This window comes from Pinus tabuliformis, chromosome 2_2, assembly GCF_031772625.1.
Source record: "Pinus tabuliformis cultivar Carrire ecotype Pingquan chromosome 2_2, CPIR1, whole genome shotgun sequence".
NCBI classification, from domain to species: domain Eukaryota; kingdom Viridiplantae; phylum Streptophyta; class Pinopsida; order Pinales; family Pinaceae; genus Pinus; species Pinus tabuliformis.
Window position 1 is genome coordinate 641,915,247 of NC_142300.1, and position 17,710 is coordinate 641,932,956.

The window sequence follows — 17,710 nt, forward strand, 5'->3', positions numbered from 1 at the left end:
TAGCGCTCAGTGTATAAGTAATGATACATATTACTCATAGATAATGTAATCATAATAACCTAATAATGGTTCAAGATGAAAAAATAGTAGGTCCAACAATAGTAGATCTACCACTAGAAATACCTTACCCGACATCCCTTATAGTTAGTATAGTAGCATCCCTTCCATTACCTATTTAAGGGGATGTTATTAATACGATGCCTGCAATATAAGTATAGGCAAGACTAGCCTTAGATGCCATCCCTCATTGGCCATTTGGTTGCCCTACTCAAGGGTACTACCCCTAGTTATTTGTTTCCTAATAAGAATGTGTGTTATGGTTTCTTTTTAGCATCTCTATATGTATTTGAGAAGTTTCTTTGTCACTTTTGATGTAATCGATGGCAGTTCTGTGAATGATATCTTGTGTTGGGAAGGAATTGAATGTTCATTATTTTGCATGTGAGGCTTTTCATATCAGTTTAATAATAACCATTATTTGTCCAACACTAATCCTATAATCCAAAAATGATAATTTTCATGTTACAACTATAGATAAGTGTTTCGACAACACCTCTTGGCTCAAAATTCATCCAATAGCAGGAGGAAAATCAATCCAAAAGAACATCCTCTAATAGATTGTTGTTGTCCGAAATCATGTTTCACCTCTGAAATATATAGTGGGATTCTATAAGAGAGGCCATGTATTCTATATGCCACAACTTCTCTTTAGAATATTATGTAAATAGTTACAAGATATAGGGATAAAGCATATCAGTTAAGGATTAGTTTCATTTGACACTTTACTACATCTTGCTCGTGTTAAATATTTTTCACTTTTCAAAGAATGGATTTATAGACTAGGCCAAAACTATCTAAAACTAGGTTTGATATATATCATACAGCTCAAATACACGACCTGGAGCTTCAAAAGCGCGAGGTGCATATTAATTCAAGGAATTGCTACTACTCCATTGCTTCCACTCCACAAGACAAAATATGTGTTGTATATGGGTTCATCTTGAATTTATTATCATTGTATTGTTCTTGAAATAATTACAACCCAAATTATCTCTGACTTCGACATTATGGATGATTCACTGGTTTCCATGTTGTTTTTTTACATATTCTAAGGCTTAACTAACATCATTTTCACCTATGATGTTTTCTAATTATAATAACAGAAAGAGCACTTCTTTAGCCGTTTGTTGCGTAGATGAAAGTACCCATGAATTTTCTGAACACTTAGTACAATATATACCACGAGTTCTAATTCCACTTGTTTCCTGCATTCATAATTGCTATAAAACAATTTCATGAACCTATAAAATACCAAAAAAAAATTCGACAACTCTCGGCCTGCTTTTTCAGTTTTATGTCTTCATTGGCTTTCACTTTGCCTTGTTGCAAAGTTATTACTTTCCTTATTTAATTCCTTAAGTCTCCTCATGGGTTCATGTAGTGATCTCGAGACACAAAGTAACTTATATGTTAGACTCTAGAGGCCTAGAGCAACTTGAAGTACTTTTGTGGAAGTTAGAATGTTAAGAATGAAGTTTTAAAGAATATATTTTTCCACAATAATATTGATGGATGACAAGTAGGTGGTTTTTCATTTCACATAATGGAATTATTTTTTCAGAAAAGCTAAAGCATGGTTTAGGAATACTGTATAATTGCATTGATTACATGGTTTTATATGAATAGTGAAGTGAACATGGCATGTGTCATTGACAATGGAATCTACATTTTGGTTTTTCCTATCATGACACTTATTTTGATTGGACTATTACTTACAATGTCCAGTCTCTTCGTAGTCTCTTCTTGTAAACTTCATAGTGTAGTTACATAATTGTAGAATTTTTTTTTTTGGTTTATTTTGATTCTCTGTGTTATGTTGGTATAATTGTTTATTTACCTATCTTCTCTGCCTGGTTTTATTTTTGTTTTCTATAATAGAATTGCCTATTAGAGTTATGCCTTTAGCGTTATCTTTTTTTATTATTGATAAGTGGGTGAATCCTGAAAATCACGCTTACCCTGTGGCTGAGAGGCCACGACTCAGGGGCATCTAAGCCATCAAATTCACCTCACGATTGCACCCGGCCTGAGCTGCACCGGCGGAAACCATGCTGGATTTTTGGTATCAACGAGACTAGAACCGGTGACCTTTGCTTACGGAGCACTTTAACAGCGCGCTCCTTCATCGACTGTTTTATATCTCTTTGATTATGCCTTTAGTGTTATCTATATTGTATACTTGTAAGAATATTTCTGAAATAAATGCGTCTTCATTATTTTTGTCCATTTTTTTAATAAAAAATTGTGATCCAGGAGTAATTAATGTTTTTCTCAATATACATCAAAGATGGACTGCCAATTATTGATCTTAGGCATACGGAGGAACAATGAAGATCAGTGAATCTAATAAGATTTTGCAATCTCCTGAATTTCTCCTATTACCAATTTTTTTAATAAATTATTTATATTTTACACATTGAATAACTTATTGAGTATATATTATTAATAAAACATGAAACATTTTATTCAAATATAATTATCAAGAAACATTGCATAGAATTATTTGTCTGAAGTTCTAAACCACAACTAAATTATAACCAGGATTGCATTATTTCCCCTTGCTAATGTCTTCAAGTTGGCAGTGCAGGGAAGGTCATCGAGATGTTACCCATCACAACTCACTGCATAAACTTCAACTGCAACACCCAACTTTGTAGCGCCCAAGATGAAGATGGTCCTGGCCACCGAAACTCCCACTATTTTTCCAAAGTTTCATTGCTCCATCTGTGGGTATAAGACATTCAAATGAACTTGAGAAAATATATCATCTCCCCATATGATAATATTTACATGTAAAGTACTGCAGTTATAGTGGCAGGTGCTTCACATTATATTTACATAAATTTACACGTAATTGAATGAAAATGTATGTTTCTTTGGATTTAGGTGCCGAAGCACATTTTTTTATCAATTTGGTTGTATATTGCACGTGGATTAATCCATTTGAGCTAGGATTCATTGATGAGATGAAACCTGGAGCTCTATTTATTGCAGACATCGTGATAGACATATTTGTTTCCATTGACATCATTGTCACCTTCTTTGTAGCATACGTGGATGATAAAACACAACAAATAGAAGAAAATCCCAAATATACAACAGTTCGCTAAAATAGTTTATCTCAGGGCTTGCTCATTTTTTTCTTCTTAGATGTTTTTCTATATTGGTATTGTATTTATGTTGTTTCATTGTAGTATCTTATGTAATTTGAATCCGCGGAGGTATGTTTCCACTTGGTTCGTATTTGATATCACTTCTATAATTCCATTTCAAGCATTTAGTTATATTTTTACAGGGAAAATTGGGTTTGGCCTTTATAAAACTTGCTTAACATGTTGCAACTATGGGGTTTATGTTGTCAAAGTTCTTTTCACAAGGCAATATATTTATCTCTTCAATGTCTACATATTTTTCCAAAGTTTTTATGGTTGCCCAACTTTTGAGTTTTTCAAGTTAGTGTTATTTTTGGCTCTTTCGCCAGAGTATGCTTGCCTATTTTTTCAATTTCCTCTTTGACGACCCTGGCCAACGTTTTGGCCTATTTGTATTTTTGCAACATTGTGATAGATTAATTTACATGAATATATTTGAATACTCAATTACAACGAAAGCAGCCGAAATAAGTGTTGTGTTTGCCTTAGGCTGGGGAAAGACATAAGGTTCACCTACTAGGCTTATTTGTGTAAGTCACATCTTCATTATTTTCATTATTGAAGTAGTTAAGGTTGATTTATATCGGATCTAATACGCATTAAAAGGTTCTATAACCAGAATATCTATGTAAGCTTCATAGCTAGTCCCTGTGCAAAGGCTAGGAAAGAACCAAACAAGCAAAATGAAGTATTGATAAAATCTCTAAGAATTTATATCTAAAACTCACTATCAACTCTCTCTCTAAAAACAATAATAACCCCTAAAATCTCTAAGAATTTATATCTAAAACTCACTATCAACTCTCTCTCTAAAAACAATAATAACCCCTATAAGTTTGATCCATTCAATGAAGGGACTTGTTGTCTGGCGACCCTCGTTAAAAGAAGAAAAATGTTGGAAAATCCTCCATAGATTTATATGTTATATATTTAAGTTTGAAATTTATTTTGATTTTACCATATTTTGATTTTTTTAATTTTATCTACTATGTTTAATTAAAAAAATCCAATCAGATAATTTTTATTAATTAAATATTTTTTTAAACAAAATAAAAATAAATTACACATTAACAAGCTATTATGATTTTTAATAAAATTGTCAAATATATAACCTTTGAAAATTATATATATACAACACTTTAAGTTTGTTATGAAGTAAGCACCTTGAAAATGATAAAAAGTAGATGAGAGAGAAAACTCAGTTTACAATGAATACAATGTATAAGACAAAGATATAATGATCTTAAGAGTAGATGTCATATATATATATATGATACAATGAAAGGTTATGGTCTACATAAAAGTGTAGCTATAAAATGTAATAAATCAATTATCTAGAGTTTAAAAAGAAATTTTAGGTTTAAGATGAGATATGTCTTTGCCTTAACAAAATTATAAATTATAAAATGAAAGTTATTTTCACTTTTATATGATTTTGCATATATGTTTTGTACACATCATGTTCACTCTTGATATAATTTTGCTCTCTTTTTGTATCACAATTGATTTTCTTAGTTGTAATCATAACTAAGGTATAAATACCATAACAACACATAGTACTTTATTTATATTTTGGTGAAAAATTTTACAATATATCTTATTATTTAGGAAGTTGATAGAGTCCATAAAATACTTGTGACTTCTTGGAGGATAGATTTAACATCCAATTTCTAGTCCTCTTCCACACCATGAACAAAACAACTACTCCCCCAAATCCAACTCCTACTCCCATCCCCATTGCTATCAATGATATCTTTTCATTCACACGAGTCAACCAATCTACTTTAGCATAATTACTTGTAGTGGCATTATTACCTTCCCCTATAGGATTTTTCCTTTGATTGCTGCATAAATCTAAAGGACATCCCCATAAGCATTTATTTCTCTGAAAAGAGGCTGCATCAAAAGTTGAGAATTGCGTCCCTGTTGGAATTTGTCCACATAAGCTATTAGATGAAACATGTAGAGTCCTCAACCAATGTAATTTGGAGAGTTCTTGAGGAATCAATCGAGTCAAATTATTTTTTGCTAAGTCCAACACCTCTAAAGTAGATATGTATATCCAGTCAAATTATTTTTTGCTAAGTCCTTGAAATATTGTTATTATGTATATCCAAAGTATCTAGATATTTTAAATGACCTATGTTATGTGGAATACATCCAATTAAACGGTTTGAATCCAAATCTATCAATGTGATATTTTGAAGATTACTATAGATTTTGGAATTGTCCCTGTGAGATTATTGTTCTCCAATGCAAGCACTTCAAGACTACTCAAATTACCTAGTTGAGATGGTATGATTCCAACCAATTGGTTATTGCTCAAATCTAAAGTCATGAAGGAAGAACAAAATCCCAATTCAAATGGTATTTTTCCATTCAAATCATTTAGAAACAAATTGAGGAAAAGTAGTTTCTGCAACAACCCTAATTCAACTGTATTATGCCACTTAAATGGTTGGAAGACAAAAGGAGACAGAATAGTTGAGTATAATTGCCTAGGGTGGGAGGTATGTGGCCACTTAGTGAATTTTCAGAAAGGATAAGGGTGGATAACCTTCCCATCGAACCAAAAAAGGAGGGGGTTGGACCATTGAAATCATTGAAGCAAGGTTAAGATAAGATAAATTTTTCATCGAACCCAAATTCAAAGGGATTGGACTACTAAAAATTGTTGGCACTGAGGTCAAGATAAGATAAGCTTATCATTGAAGGGATTGGACCACTATAGTTGTTGACACTGAGGTCAAGATAAGATAGGTTTATCATCGAACCAAAAATGGAAGGAATGTGACCACTAAATTGATTCCAACTCAAGTCGAGATTTTCCAACTCGATAAGATGACCAAACTCTGCCGGTATGCCCCCTGTCAACAAGTTATCTGAGAGGTCGATCCGTTTGAGACGAGTGCAATTAGACAATGCCTTCGGAACAGATCCCTCGAACCTATTATAACTGAGGTCAAGTATTACCAGTGCTTTAAGCTGCCCGAATTGGGATGAAATTGCTCCTGTCAAATTATTACCAAAAATATTCAACTTGTGCAATAAGGAGAGGTTGCACAAAGCTGGGGAAAGAGTACCTCCCAATTGTGATTTAGGAATCACAGCATCTAGATCGTCGGGTATGGAAATAGGAAGTACTATGGCAACAACTCTTCTGGTCTTTCGCCTGCAGGTAATGCCATACCACGAGCATACCTCCCTTGAGTTATCAGCTGTCCATTTGGACAGCTTTCCAAAGGGATCGCTTTTGATATGCCTTTTAAAGGAGAGGAGCTTCCACGTCTCTTTTCTCTTTTGTGGTGGATGATCGAAATAGGTGACCATTCTGCAACATGGAACGTTCATCAGAAAAAGAATCAGTCCCATGATGACTTAATCCGTGCATGTGGTGGCCATAGACATGTGCTCTCCGACCAAAGGAGGAATTCAGCTCAGAAAGCGAGTAATCAGTAGTGGCTGCACCTACAGGTAAAGTGGCCACCATGATGACGTAACACAGGAACAGGGGCAAAACAACAGCTTTTTGATCCATTTCTTCTTCTTAGAAACTCAAAGGTCCTTCAAAGGTCAGTCAGTTGTGCTCTTAGCTACGTTGGTATATAAAGGAAGGGCACAGTTGTCACACCTACTTTAACACATACATAAAAAAAAAATTGTAAATATACATTACATGCATGTTAACCTTTTACTTTGAGCTTACCATATGGTTACCAGCTTTATGTGCGCATTACACTTTACAATTATAAAGATATATGTCTATGGCTTGCTTTGCATGGAACATAGGTTACACGGTACAGTTGGCATACGATACTACATTACACAATCTATACCATGTATATTTTGTTTGGTTGACACCTATGCTATGGTCTCGGCTGAGTCTCCCACGCGGCATCATGTCTGGTACCATGTCCTAAGTTATGTATTGTTTGATTTACTTCAACCACCACAGATATTTAGCTGCTTGTATTAATGGCGTGGGCTCCTTGGATCCCGCCACAGTACTTGACCATTGACAGATCACAGTCGCTTTTATGTTCGTCCGTCCTTCTGGGGGCAGGTGGCATGGCCTGGTTTCCCCAGCCATGTGACCTCTCGGTAACGCCAACCTTGATTTCTCCGCCAGCTACTCCCGCCATGCTCCGACGGTCCAGATCTCTTCCGGAGATCGGAGGGCTGGAGCTCACTCAGGGTTTTTCGTTGATATTTAATCGACCATACACTGCATTGTTTCATTTGATGTCCGCGGTCTTTGCGGACGGGCTCTTTGCTGCTCCACGAGCTCGCTACCAACAGCTCTATACTGCAACCCTGTCATGACCGGAGCTGGATCCTATTCGCATCGACCTCACAGGTAATGAAGAATGTTTTTGTTCAGTTCTGTGTTTCGTTTCATGGCTGGAATATCACGACTTATCACTTATTGCGTTCTCGTTTTTTCCCTGTCAAGTTCTTGTGCAGCTGCCCTGGCTATGCTTTGGTCGACTTTCACAGTGGTTTGCTCGACAGCGGTCTCGAACCACACCAGGTAAGCTTCTCGGCATTTGAGGGTTGGTTCGTTTGAATATGGTTCAGGGTTTACAGTTGTGCATACCCTCTATGGTCTATGCAGGTCTCTGTTTCCCTTATGGTTGTCTCGTTTACTTCCGAGTGATCTCGGTGAAGAACCTTACAGTCAGCTCGCTGCTTAGCTAAGGTTGACTGTGTTAACCGATTACAAATTATTTCTTACAGAGGTTCTGGGTTTTGTTGTAACCATCGAGTTTGCCTCTTTTTGAGAACTGCCGAGCCTCTATTGGCAGGCTTAAACTATTACTGTGTTTACAAGGGTTTATATCTGGCCTCCACGCGCAGATATGATTATGAATGTATATAATGGAACTGTTTTCTATTCGCATATGTATGGATATGCTCAGGATATAAATTTGTCTTTTAATTCTGTAAAGACTTTCCTCGACCCACAGACATTTCGCTAATGTATTGGGTATTTTCGTTTGAATGTTCATTCCTCAGGACAGAGTCTTAGAGATTATATACTATACGGGTTTTGGTCTTTTCCTTCCGCACAGTACTATCTTGATATTACCATATTATGATGATAATCTTGCTATAGATTTCTGTATTAAAATATTAAGGTTCCACCAGCTGGTTTATCATAGTTTGGCGCATAAATAATGTTTGAATAATAATTCCTTATCCTGTGGAAAGGATTACTTTGCATGCATGACCTCTGTTCCATTATACAGTCCCGCAGGCTATTATATATGTGTCTATGGTTATGGTTTTTATACACAGACTTGCGGTTTCACAAGGTTACCTTCTTTTTTTGCTCGCATGCATGAGTCCGAAAGGGTTATGGTTTGCATACATATACTTACTGTTCAATGGAGTCACATTTCTTTACTCGCATGCACAGTTCTTTTGCTCGGATTGAACAAGGTTATATGTTATTACCAGATGCATGTTCTCGTCTCAGGTTTACAGATGAATGTTCCTCTTTTGTTTACATGCACTACAATGAATATATGCTTTCATAGTTATCGGTTTTAGCTCTAATACACAGAATCTTGTTCCTCGTTTCAGTTAATGTTTTCCGTCACTGTATTTCACAGCATGTGGAAATGTATTCGTTCTATTCGCAGAACTGGTTGTTATTACAGATTTCCCTTTGGGTTTTGTACCAAAGCATTGAGGCTTGGTGGTAATCCCTTAATATAACATAAGGGCATTGACCCATCGTCCATCGCTCTTCTGCGCAGAGTTTCTCTATTGAACACACACGATTTAGGAAACCTAGGCTATCTACCAGGGTACATTCTCTGTCCCGAGATTTCTTTTATTACAGGCATTGCCTATTCTTTCTCTCAAGGGTATAAACCCTCGTTCATTCACTGTTCCACGACACTCACAGTCTGCTGGATATAAAGATATTATTACTTAACTGTTCAAAGTTTAACAATGTGAATAATAACTCTTTTACTAATGGCTATGGAATCGAGACTGCTATTTCGGTAGCCAGTCCTGGTGTAGGGTTCTGTATACCCGTACAGCTCTTCGATTCTACATTTCTGCACTATGATTACTGTCTGGGTATTATCACAGTTGACCCATTAACAACAGTTTCCTCTTTTAGCTTTTCCAGATGCACATTATACTATTTTCGCAACAGTATCTAGGAATTAAACAGTCTCACCTAAGTAAATCACTGTAAATTCCCTACACAATATTTTCATAACAGGGACTACTAGTTTGGAACCGTACCTGATCACCTCGGTCAGGAATGGTTTTGCTCAAACAAAAAGTCACCTGAGCTTAAATTTCTGCTCTCCTCCCAGCCATGAGAATCCATCCTTCAGACGGTGTTCTCCCCCCGAGCAATCCTGCAGGCCTCCAGCCCTCAACAGGAACAGTGCACTTCTTGTGCCAGGTTATCTGGTCCTCACCAGACTTAACCTCCCTCTTCTCCTTTACTCTTGGAGCAAGATTTGTTTTTCCTCTGTCTGTCCCAACAGCACAGAATCCCTCAGTCAGGGCTTTTCCCCCTTTTGGAGGGTAGTTCCATCAGTTATCCCAACTGATCATTTTCTTTAAGATTCACCTCTTAGAGGCTGCCAGCAATTCCAAGAAAATATTTAAATTTAAATTATTCAATCAGAATTAGTTTGCCACAGTTTTGTTTAAAACATAACAACAACTGTATTAGTCTTTTACCACAGTAACTTTCAAATTTACATAAATCTGGGGTCATTACATCTCCCCCTCCTGAGATTGGACATCGTCCCGATGTCTATCTCCTGTAAACAGGTTTGGATAAGCCTCTCTAAGGAGTTCCTCATCTTCCCAAGTGGCCTCCTCTGGTCCATAGTGCTGCCACTGCACTTTAGCTTGGGAAATAACTCGTTTCCGCAGCTGCACTTCTCTCCGGTCGAGAATGGTCAGTGGTTCGACCAGAACCTCGCCTTCCGGCTCGACCTGCAAACAACAACGGATTTAGTTATTTTTCAGTTTATAAACAATGCTCATCCATAATAACCAGATTACTTCTTACCCGCACATTCTGCCATTGAATCACATGTTTAGGATCGTAAACGTATTGCTTTAATACGGATACATGAAACACATTGTGAATCCTAATATGGCTTGGTAGGGCAAGTTGATAAGCGACCGGTCCTACTTTGGCCAAGATCTGGAAAGGTCCAAAGTAACGAGGTGCTAGTTTGGCACATCCGCTCCACTGCAAGGTACTCCTTCTTGGTTGGATCCTCACAAATACATGATCCCCAACCTGGAATTCCTTAAATCTTCTCTTTCGATCAGCGAAACTTTTCTGCCTGTCCTGAGCGGCTTTCAAGTTAGTACGCACCCTTTTTACTGTATTCTCCATTTCCTGTAACATATTAGGACCTATTCGCAACCTGTCCTCCGGTCCACCCCAGCTTGCGGGTGTGCGGCACTTCCGCCCATACATAACCTCAAAAGGACTCATCTGAGTTGAGGAATGGTATCCATTGTTGTATGCGAATTCGACTAAGTGGAGATAGTCCTCCCATTGAGTTGGCTTCATCATAACGCATGCTCTCAGCATGTCCTCCACAACTTGATTTACTCGTTCTGTTTGGCCATCTGTTTGGGGATGACAAGCTGTACTAAAGTTCAGCTGTGTTCCCAGTTCAGCAAACAATGTCCTCCAAAAGGTTGATGTAAACTTGACATCCCGATCGGAGATAATCACTTTCGGCAGTCCATGCAATTTGAACACATGCTGCATGAAAATATGGGCAATTTGTACAGCCTTATATGTCGATTGCATAGGTATGAAGTGTGCTGCCTTACTCATCTTATCCACTACCACCATAATGGAATCATTATTCTTCTTGGTTTTGGGCAGTCCCGTTATAAAATCCATGGAGATAGTCTCCCACTTCCATTCCGGAATGGGTAGAGGTTGTAACAGCCCTGCTGGGTGCATGTGTTCTGCCTTAATTTGCTGACATTCTAGACAACGTGCTAAATACTCAGCTATCTCTTTCTTCATTTTTGGCCAGTAGTACTCTTTGCGGAGTGCGGTAACCATTTTCTGGTAGCCCGGATGTCCCGTATAATGGCTGGTATGAAATTCATCCAAGATCAACTTCTTAATGCTGTCTTCATTGGGCACATACAGCTTATTATTAAAGCACAACATATCAGCATCATCTAGTTTGTACCCTTGCTGTAATTCCTTATCAGATTGCTGCTGTAATTGCTGTTTGATGTGCTGATAAACAACATCTTGTTCAGCCGCTATTTTTATCTTTTCCACTAAGGTACTTTGCCACTTACTAACTGAAATTTTGCACACGCATTGCACCTTCCGACTTAATGCATCCGCTACTCGGTTCTCCTTACCCTTTAGATGCTTAATTTCAAAGTCGAACCCACTTAGGAAGTCAGCCCAGCGAGCTTGTCTCGTATTCAAGGTGGGTTGACTGAAGTAGTTCGTTAAACTGTGGTGGTCTGTTAATAACAGAAATTTTCTGCCCAAAAGGTAATGTCGCCACATTTTCAGGGCATGAATGACAGCAGCCAACTCCATGTCATAAGCAGAGTACTTCTGCTCATGCTCTTTCAGTTTTCTGGACTCATAAGCAATGACTCTTCCTTCCTGCATCAGCACTCCTCCCACACCTTCTTTACTTGCGTCCGTGCAGACCACGTAATCCTTGTTAGGATCAGCTATACTTAATATAGGTGCAGTAGTGAGTAAGTGCTTGAGTTGTTCAAAGCTCTTCTGGCACTCTGAGGTCCACTTAAATACTTTTCCTTTCTTCTGCAAAGAGGTGATTGGGTATGCTACTCTCGAAAAGCCTTCGACAAATCTTCTATAATACCCTGCTAACCCCATAAAGGACCTAATATCTGCCACGTCCTTTGGTATAGGCCACTCCATTATAGTTCTAATCTTCTCAGGGTCCACTGCAATGCCTTCTTTAGTGATCACGTGGCCCAAATATTGTATCTCCTCCTTGTAAAAATCGCATTTACTGAACTTTGCATATAATTGATGTTCCCGCAAAGTTTGCAACACCAATCTAAGGTGCTCCTCATGTTCCTTCCTTGATTTGCTGTAAATCAGGATGTCATCTATGAATATCAACACAAATTTATCTAAAAACCGATGAAACACACTGTTCATCAAACACATGAAAGTGGCAGGTGCATTTGTCAGCCCAAAAGGTAACACCACGAACTCATAATGCCCATACCGCGTTCTGAAGGCGGTCTTAGCGATATCTTCCTCTTTTATTCTGATCTGATGGTAACCAGATCGCAGATCAATTTTTGAAAATACCGTTGCTCCCTTCACCTGATCAAAGAGCTCGTCGATTCTAGGCAAAGGATATTTGTTTTTGATTGTAAGCTTATTTAACTGGCGATAATCAATGCACATCCGAAAGGTTCCATCTTTCTTTTTGACAAACAGCACTGGGGCTCCCCAAGGCGACACGCTGGGTCTGATATAGTTTTTATCTAACAGTTCTTGTAGCTGCATCTTTAATTCTGTTAGTTCTGGCACACTCATACGGTAGGGTGCCCGTGATACAGGTGCTGCCCCCGGAATTAGCTCAATAGTGAAATCCACATCCCGTTTTGGTGGTAATCCCGACACTTCCTCGGGAAAAACATCTGCAAACTCTTGCACTATCGGAATGTTACCCAGCATGGCAGTTTTGTCCTTTTGATTTGCATACCCCACCTGGATAGCGTAGATTTGACATTTCTTCTTGATGCACTTAGCTAGCTGGGTAGCTGTAATGGGTCGAATCTGCACAGGGTGTCCGATTCCTTGTAATTCTTGCTAATCTCCCTGGTCATCTTTATAATATATGGTCTTGGTCTTGCAGTTCACCAAGGATCAGTGTTTCTCCAGCCAGTCCATCCCAATCAAAATATCGTAGGAGCCCAACGGTAACACATTCAAATCTGCCACTACTGGCTGCCCTGCTAAGGCTAAGGCACAATCATTTACCTTGGCCAAGACTCGTCTCTTGGCTCCTGTAGCTAGTTGGACCAGCCACGGATTCTTGAATTTTTCAGCTTGCAGTTTACACTGTTCTACAATTTTTGGACTAATATAACTTAAGGTAGCCCCTGGGTCTATAAGAACAGCTATGGATAGGTTTGCGATTTTACCTTCAAACTCGATCATAGATGGTTGGTACTCCGCTTGATGGTCCTCCAGCGCTGCATTGATTCTGGGTACGCTACGTGCCACGTCCCCAACCGTTGATGCCTCATGTATCTGAGATATCTGGTCTGTTCCTTTCCTCTGTGGACAATTTTTAACACAGTGGGGTCCTCCACAACCCCAGCATTGCACTAGTGGTCTGGTCATCCCCTCACCATCTGGTCTAACAGACTGATCATTCGCCTTAGATTCGCTCATTGGTCTGGACCGGGGCACGTTCCTTGCAACAGGTCTACTACTTAGTCCTTTACCAACACCCTTATTCCCACTGCTGCGACCTCCTTTGCTGCTTCCAACCACCCGACCACTTCTTTTCTCATTCCATCTCTTACTTGAAGTGTCCCCCTTCTGTTTACTCTGCTGGTAACAGATTCTCGCCTTACGGATGGCTTCATCCATGGTTCTAGGATTATCGAATTCAATCCTTTCCCTTATATATGAAGGTAGGCTACTCACAAACCTCTGAACCTTGGCCTTCTCCTCCTTAATGTAAGGTACATAACGTAGCAGTGAGGTAAACCGGTTAATGAACTCGTCCATGGTTTGTTGTCCCAGTCTTAAGTCGTGGAATTCTCTGGCCTTCTCATCATAGAAGCGCTCTGTCAGGTACCTCTCCTTGAAATACTTCTGGAACTTTTCCCATGTAATAGTTCGTTCGCTGACCCCCTTGACAATCTTGATTTCCTCCCACCACAAGGTTGCCTTGCCCTGTAACTGGAAGATTGCCAATCTTGCTTTCAGGTTGTGGTCGTACTCATACAACTGAAAATACTTGTTCATATTGATCAACCAGGCTTCAGCAGCTTCCTCCTGCTCACCATCAAAATGTGGAGGTTTAATCTTTCGAAATTCTCCCTGCAATTCCACTTTCTGACGTTTTGATGTTTGCTGTTGAGGTGCATTATCAGAGTGATCCTCCTTATCTTCAGAATTTTCAGGTTCCATTTGATAATCTTGATCTTCTGTTATCCTTTGCTGTTCTGCACTGGGGTTGGACAGGGGTGGGTTTTGCCTGTCTGACAGGCTCTTCAGAATCTTTTCTTGTTCAACTGTTAGACGTGCGTTGTCCTCTCGCAACCGTGCCATTTCATTTTTCAATTCCTGGACAGTTTCCAGGATTGCAAGATTAGTACTCCGTGATTCTGCATCCAATTGCACCCACAGTCCTGCATTCTCTTGAGGGTTACTGCCGGGTCCTTGCATTTTGTCCCCACTTTGATTAACTGCCAGCTATTGCAATTCTGTATTTCATTCCAGATAAACAGAACACAGTTAAGTACGTTTGTTAGTTTGCATCAGTTTACTTGGTGTACCCTTCTGCATACTGTACATGCTTTACTTTGAGGCCACAGTGTTGAAACTGGGCTCTGATACCAATTTGTCACACCTACTTTAACACATACATAAAATTGTAAATATACATTACATGCATGTTAACCTTTTACTTTGAGCTTACCATATGGTTACCAGCTTTATGTGCGCATTACACTTTACAATTATAAAGATATATGTCTATGGCTTGCTTTGCATGGAACATAGGTTACACGGTACAGTTGGCATACGATACTACATTACACAATCTATACCATGTATATTTTGTTTGGTTGACACCTATGCTATGGTCTCGGCTGAGTCTCCCACGCGGCATCATGTCTGGTACCATGTCCTAAGTTATGTGGTGTTTGATTTACTTCAACCACCACAAATATTTAGCTGCTTGTATTAATGGCGTGGGCTCCTTGGATCCCGCCACAGTACTTGACCATTGACAGATCACAGTCGCTTTTATGTTCGTCCGTCCTTCTGGGGCAGGTGGCATGGCCTGGTTTCCCCAGCCATGTGACCTCTCGGTAACGCCAACCTTGATTTCTCCGCCAGCTACTCCCGCCATGCTCCGACGGTCCAGATCTCTTCCGGAGATCGGAGGGCTGGAGCTCACTCAGGGTTTTTCGTTGATATTTAATCGACCATACACTGCATTGTTTCATTTGATGTCCGCGGTCTTTGCGGACGGGCTCTTTGCTGCTCCACGAGCTCGCTACCAACAGCTCTATACTGCAACCCTGTCATGACCGGAGCTGGATCCTATTCGCATCGACCTCACAGGTAATGAAGAATGTTTTTGTTCAGTTCTGTGTTTCGTTTCATGGCTGGAATATCATGACTTATCACTTATTGTGTTCTCGTTTTTTCCCTGTCAAGTTCTTGTGCAGCTGCCCTGGCTATGCTTTGGTCGACTTTCACAGTGGTTTGCTCGACAGCGGTCTCGAACCACACCAGGTAAGCTTCTCGGCATTTGAGGGTTGGTTCGTTTGAATATGGTTCAGGGTTTACAGTTGTGCATACCCTCTATGGTCTATGCAGGTCTCTGTTTCCCTTATGGTTGTCTCGTTTACTTCCGAGTGATCTCGGTGAAGAACCTTACAGTCAGCTCGCTGCTTAGCTAAGGTTGACTGTGTTAACCGATTACAAATTATTTCTTACAGAGGTTCTGGGTTTTGCTGAGACCATCGAGTTTACTTCTTTTGAGTACTGCCGTGCCTCTACTGGCAGGCTTAAACTGTTATTGTGTTTGCAAGGGTTTTACATCTGCCCTCCACGCGCAGATATGGTTATAATGTATATAGTGGAACTATTTCTTTATTCGCATAAGTATGGATATGCTCAGGATATAAATTTGTCTTTTAATTCTGTAAAGACTTTCCTCGACCCACAGACATTTCGCTAATGTATTGGGTATTTTCGTTTGAATGTTCATTCCTCAGGACAGAGTCTTAGAGATTATATACTATACGGGTTTTGGTCTTTTCCTTCCGCACAGTACTGTCTTGATATTACCATATTATGATGATAATCTTGCTATAGATTTCTGTATTAAAATATTAAGGTTCCACCAGCTGGTTTATCATAGTTTGGCGCATAAATAATGTTTGAATAATAATTCCTTATCCTGTGGAAAGGATTACTTTGCATGCATGACCTCTGTTCCATTATACAGTCCCGCAGGCTATTATATATGTGTCTATGGTTATGGTTTTTATACACAGACTTGCGGTTTCACAAGGTTACCTTCTTTTTTTGCTCGCATGCATGAGTCCGAAAGGGTTATGGTTTGCATACATATACTTACTGTTCAATGGAGTCACATTTCTTTACTCGCATGCACAGTTCTTTTGCTCGGATTGAACAAGGTTATATGTTATTACCAGATGCATGTTCTCGTCTCAGGTTTACAAATGAATGTTCCTCTTTTGTTTACATGCACTACAATGAATATATTCTTTCATAGTTATCGGTTTTAGCTCTAATACACAGAATCTTGTTCCTCGTTTCAGTTAATGTTTTCCATCACTGTATTTCACAGCATGTGGAAATGTATTCGTTCTATTCGCAGAACTGGTTGTTATTACAGATTTCCCTTTGGGTTTTGTACCAAGGCATTGAGGCTTGGTGGTAATCCCTTAATATAACATAAGGGCATTGACCCATCGTCCATCGCTCTTCTGCGCAGAGTTTCTCTATTGAACACACACGATTTAGGAAACCTAGGCTATCTACCAGGGTACATTCTCTGTCCCGAGATTTCTTTTATTACAGGCATTGCCTATTCTTTCTCTCAAGGGTATAAACCCTCGTTCATTCACTGTTCCACGACACTCACAGTCTGCTGGATATAAAGATATTATTACTTAACTGTTCAAAGTTTAACAATGTGAATAATAACTCTTTTACTAATGGCTATGGAATCGAGACTGCTATTTCGGTAGCCAGTCCTGGTGTAGGGTTCTGTATACCCGTACAACTCTTCGATTCTACATTTCTGCACTATGATTACTGTCTGGGTATTATCATAGTTGACCCATTAACAACAGTTTCCTCTTTTAGCTTTTCCAGATGCACATTATACTATTTTCGCAACAGTATCTAGGAATTAAACAGTCTCACCTAAGTAAATCACTGTAAATTCCCTACACAATATTTTCATAACAGGGACTACTAGTTTGGAACCGTACCTGATCACCTCGGTCAGGAATGGTTTTGCTCAAACAAAAATTCACCTGAGCTTAAATTTCTGCTCTCCTCCCAGCCATGAGAATCCATCCTTCAGACGGTGTTCTCCCCCCAAGCAATCCTGCAGGCCTCCAGCCCTCAACAGGAACAGTGCACTTCTTGTGCCAGGTTATCTGGTCCTCACCAGACTTAACCTCCCTCTTCTCCTTTACTCTTGGAGCAAGATTTGTTTTTTCTCTGTCTGTCCCAACAGCAC

The 17,710-nt window shown here is 39.2% G+C and overlaps 2 long non-coding RNA genes and 1 pseudogene across 2 annotated transcripts; all 3 read left to right on the forward strand.

The window, feature by feature from the left end:
* Positions 1-2,661: 2,661 nt before the first annotated feature.
* LOC149194258 (potassium channel KAT1-like) lies at positions 2,662-3,576 on the forward strand (annotated as a pseudogene).
* A 3,841-nt stretch (positions 3,577-7,417) lies between these two features.
* On the forward strand, positions 7,418-8,254 carry LOC149194259 (uncharacterized). Its single transcript, XR_016255055.1, has 3 exons — positions 7,418-7,569; positions 7,666-7,743; positions 7,828-8,254. It is a non-coding gene; the product is annotated as an uncharacterized LOC149194259 (long non-coding RNA).
* Positions 8,255-15,397: 7,143 nt separating this feature from the next.
* On the forward strand, positions 15,398-15,961 carry LOC149194260 (uncharacterized). Its single transcript, XR_016255056.1, has 3 exons — positions 15,398-15,549; positions 15,646-15,723; positions 15,808-15,961. It is a non-coding gene; the product is annotated as an uncharacterized LOC149194260 (long non-coding RNA).
* Positions 15,962-17,710: the final 1,749 nt, after the last annotated feature.